The 5,004-nt window shown below is 34.4% G+C and overlaps 1 pseudogene; it reads right to left on the bottom strand.

Moving 5' to 3' along the window:
• Nucleotides 1-263: 263 nt before the first annotated feature.
• Nucleotides 264-361, bottom strand: LOC141675734 (small nucleolar RNA R71; annotated as a pseudogene).
• Between the last annotated feature and the right edge of the window lie 4,643 nt (nt 362-5,004).

Raw genomic sequence — 5,004 nt, 5'->3', positions numbered from 1 at the left:
TTCAGATGGTACATAATTCAGTCCAGTTTGGGGGTTCTCCAACGGAAGATCCCAATATGCACATTAAAGATTTCATTGAGATCTGCGACACATTCAAGTTCAATAATGTTTCTGAAGATGCTGTGAAGCTGAGACTTTTCCCTTTTTCTTTGATGGATAAAGCTAAGTGTTGGTTACATTCTTTACCAGCAGGTTCTATCACTACTTGGTAGGATATTGCTCAGAAGTTTCTTACAAAATTCTTCCCTATGGCGAAGACAGCTGCAATCAGGAATGCTCTTACTCAATTTGCGCAGCAATCGGGAGAATCTTTGTTTGAGGGTTGGGAGCACTACATTAGGAAGTGTCCTCATCATGGCATGCCTGATTGGATGATCATCAATTGCTTTTATAATGGTTTGGGAGCACAGTCCAGACCCATGCTCGATGCAGCATCAGGTGGAGCCTTATTGCAACATCTGGGAAAATTACGCTTGTATTATATCATAATTATAATAAATTATGTGTGTTAATGTGTCATTTATGTGGAATTCATTGTAAAACCCTAACTGCTACGTGTTACGTGCATTCTATATCGTCCGGATATATTCAGGGTATTTTCAAATCTTTTATTTTGTATTTATAGCTTTCGTATCAAAAGTTATACAACCTGAATTATGATTTTATACCTTATATTTCCAATAAAATACTGTGCTTTATTTTTCATCAAACGGCTTGTACCATCGTGTTATTCCGAACATCTTGGTATTTTATAAATTTTCTCGTTTCGTCAAAAAATGACTTTTCCAGGCCCCATTGGGTGTTAAAACCCCCACAAAAATCATATTTTTATTTTTATAAAATTATAGGACTTTCATTTATACCATTTCTTTGTATTTTTGCATTATTCACAATTTTTGGGAAATTTTGGCATATATTTTGTTTATATAGAATATTTAAAAATTAAATTTTAATATCAAAAATTATAAAATTTGGGGCCAATTAATTTTAAAAGATATAGAATTAGGGCCTTAATTTTAATTAGGAGTATTAATTTCACTATTATAAATAGCCTAATTATTATTTAATTATAATTAATTAATTATTAAAAATCTGCAAATTCTGGAAATTCTCTCAAGAACCGGGCCGGGTTTCAAATTTGGGTTGAATAATCAAACACTGATTTTGATATGATTTCTACACCAAATCAAGCAGTTCGAGTACTCAAATCACAGGTTTCGATCTGTTCTTTTTATTTTTATCATCAATTTCAAGTTTTAATTTGTTGTTTTTTATATTCAATTTCTAGGGTTTGTACCCGATTTGGTACTTTTTGATTCTGGAGTTATTTCTTGAAATTGATGTTATGAATAGTTTTGTCTGATGATTTCTAATCGATTTCTGCTAATTAATTTTACAGACAAATGCTTGAATTGATAATTCGATATCTAGGGTTTATATTTGACTTTTGATATTTATTTGGTTATGAGCTGAATCGCGCATATAGACGAATCCGATAAATCTAGAAAAATAGGAAACGAGCTAGATAATGATCAGTTAAGCGGACAGCGAGTTGATTTTGATTCTAAAAATTATTTTAAACCTGAAAATGACTATGTGGCTTATATGATTATGTGTATTACCTGGTTAATCGAGTTTTGCTTGTTAATAAATAATATACGAGTCAATAATACGCGTATGGGTAGATAATATGAGCTACGTAAAGTCGGTTTGAAATGCAATTGAGATACGAGATGACTAGATCAGTCTATTTTTTTGATAGAAGCAAAGCCAGCAAGGCGGATTGGGCCGGTGATAGAAGAAGGTGAAGTACTTGGAATAAATCACGTGAAAGGCAAGTTTTTCCCCTATTCTAATTTCAGAATAGTGACGTTTTTTCAAATTCTTATCACACTTGCACTCTTTTGATTCTTATTCATAAACACTAATACACAATTGCTATTCTCTTGTTCACATTTTATTTCGATCCTTGATTTCTCCTTTTCCTTTGAATTTCCTATTCATATTCCAATAGTTACACATACACATTGCTATATTCTGGTGATTAGAATATATCAAAGCATACCGATTGTTTCGATTGCTCCTCCATGGACTGGATAGTGATGTTTGGGATTAAGTTTATACTTGATCCTAAGGACCGGGACATAACCGGATTCTTGAATGGGCCGTAGAGCCTGGGTACCCGACTGGATCTATATAGTGAGATATAGATCTGCACTGTATCCTGGCTAATCAGCAGGGTATAGGTGCAAACTTGTGTCCAGTTTAGTTCATTTATATTCGCCAGTAATGGCCTTTGTTCTTTTCTCGCAGGGTTATATCTTTGCAGATGTAACCAGATTACCAATTCATTTACATTACTTTAACACTGTTTATATATTGCGGACTTGTTGAGCAATTGTTGGCTCACCCCTTTCTTGTTGTTATTCACCTTATTATTTTCAGTTAAGAAGGAAAAAGAAACCTATCAGGACTCGAATAGTAAAGAAGTGAGTCAAGTCGCGGGACCCTGTCATACCCAAGGTGTTGATTCCAATCCAGGAAGAAAGCTTTGAGTTGCCCGAACAGGTGGAGTGTAGATAGTTAGTGTGTTTGTTTGAATAAAGATGAAATTAGTTTAAAACTGGTTAGACAATGGTTTGTAATAAAGAGAGTTTGTAAGATTTTGAATTTGGTTTGTAATAAAATAGTTAGTGGTTCTTGTTTTCATACTTCAACCAAAAAAGATCCTGGTTAGTGTTAAAAGGGTTTAAATATATTTCATTATTATTATTGTTAGATATATTTATGATGTCATGTCTAATCTGATTTGTTTAGTTTGAGAACTTTTTATCAGAATATCAGAACTTAACTGGAAATCAGAACTTACTGAAGACAAGAAGTTATCAGAACTTAAGGCGTCAGAACTTATATCAGAACATAAGTGCGGATACACTTCAGGGATGAAAAGCGGCTGATTTACAGGAGAGGATCTGGATTAAATAAGTAAAGATATGCATGAAGAATTGGACAGCTATAGGACTGCAGTAGATAATCTCTGATTAATATATTCTAGGAAACAGAATCATTATCATATCAATTAGTAGTTATCTTGTAATTGTGTACTATATAAACACAGATTAGGGTTTACACTATAAGTGTTATCATTCACGAGAATATCATACATCACGGAGAGAGTAGATTAACCTACTGTAACAGAGTTTGATATATTGAATAAACTTGTTTTATGTTACATACTTGTGTTAATAATCAAATTGATTGTAGATACCATATTCAACCCCCTTTTATAGTATCATGGAGGCCTAACAAGTGGTATCAGAGCCAATCTGTTAAGCTTACAAACAGTTAAGATCCAAACAAACAATCAAATATGTCTAAACAAGCAAAAATACCAGACCCTCAAGAACCTGCAAAGGTTCTACCCATTCAAAACACCAGTAGATATGAAACCATCAGGGTTCCTTTGCTCAGGGTGTCTGAGTACCCTGTATGGAGTGTGAAGATGGCAATGTTTCTGGAAGCTACGAATCCAAAATATTTATACAGAATTTATGATGGTCCACACAAGCCCACAAAGCTTTCTGTTGCAGTTGGGAATGAGCCATAGAGGATGATTCCTAAAGAAAAGAGAGAATACACCACTGAAGTCATCTCTTCACTAGGCAAGGATGCAAAAGTAAGACACTTGCTTCATAGTGCAATTGACAATGTCATGTCAAACAGGGTGATTGGATGAAAGACTGCAAAAGAAATCTGGGATGCATTGGAAGTAAGATGTCAAGGAACCAATGCCATCAAAAAGAACAGGAAGACAATACTCTCACATGAGTATGAGCACTTTGACTCAAAATATGATGAGTCACTAACTGATACATATGACAGATTCACAAAGCTGTTGAATGATCTGTCACTAGTGGATAAGGAATACGACACAGAAGATTCAAATATGAAATTCCTACTAGCTCTTCCTGAGAAGTGGGATTTGAAAGCTACTACAATAAGAGACAACTATGAACTTGCCGATATGTCTCTTGATGAAATCTATGGGATGCTCAAGACTCATGAACTTGAGATGGAGCAAAGAAAGAAGAGGCATGGAGGGAAGTCTAAGACAGTTACTTTAAAGGCTGAAGAAAAGCAAATTGTCTCTAGGAAGGCAAAAAGAAAGGCTCTCATCATACAGTATGATTCTGAGTCATCAGATTCTGATGATGATGACTCAGAACCTGAAAATTTATCTGAAGTGGATGTTGATGTAGAGATGATGCAACTGTGTGCTGTTATGGTGAAGGGTATCACAAAGATAGCCTACAAGAAATTCAGAAAGGGTAAGAAGTTTTCCAGGAAGGTGGAAATTTTGAAAAGAAAGGGTTCAGAAAGTCTGAAGGCAAAGGAGGAAAGTCTGACAGAGGAGACAACTCAAATGTCAAATGCTACAATTGTGGTGAAAGAGGCCACATCTCTCCTGATTGCAAGAAAGGAAAAGGTGATAAAGGCCAGGCACTTATCACAAAGAAGAAAAACTGGGCAGACACTTCAGAATCTGAAGAAGAGGTGAACTATGCCTTAATGGCAAATGCTGATAGTAGTTCTGATGCTGCTAAACTAAAGGTACCTCTATCAACTTTTGCTTTTGATACAGAAGATATTACTGAGTTGAGATTATTTCTGAAAAACATTTATATTAGCTATAGTGATCAGACTTTAGAGAATGAAAAATTAAAATCTGAAAATCTTAAGTACAAAAACAGAAATAGATATCTCGAAGAAGAGTTAGTCAAGATGAACACTATTCAGATAGAGAGAGATAATGTTGTGTATGTTAAGAATGAATTGCTTAAACATAATGATTATCTAAAAACTGAATTAGAAAAAGAAAGAGAAATCATCAGGACTTGGACTAACTTAGGCAAATCAACTCAGAATATTCTAAGTAGTGGAAACTGGAAAGAGGGGTTAGGTTATAAAGATGGTAAAAGTGAGAAAGGGACTTTGCCAATTAAG

This window comes from Apium graveolens, chromosome 7 (assembly GCF_009905375.1).
Source record: "Apium graveolens cultivar Ventura chromosome 7, ASM990537v1, whole genome shotgun sequence".
NCBI classification, from domain to species: Eukaryota; Viridiplantae; Streptophyta; class Magnoliopsida; order Apiales; family Apiaceae; genus Apium; species Apium graveolens.
Note: the sequence above shows the minus strand (reverse complement) of the source record. Positions and strands in the feature narration are given on the sequence as shown.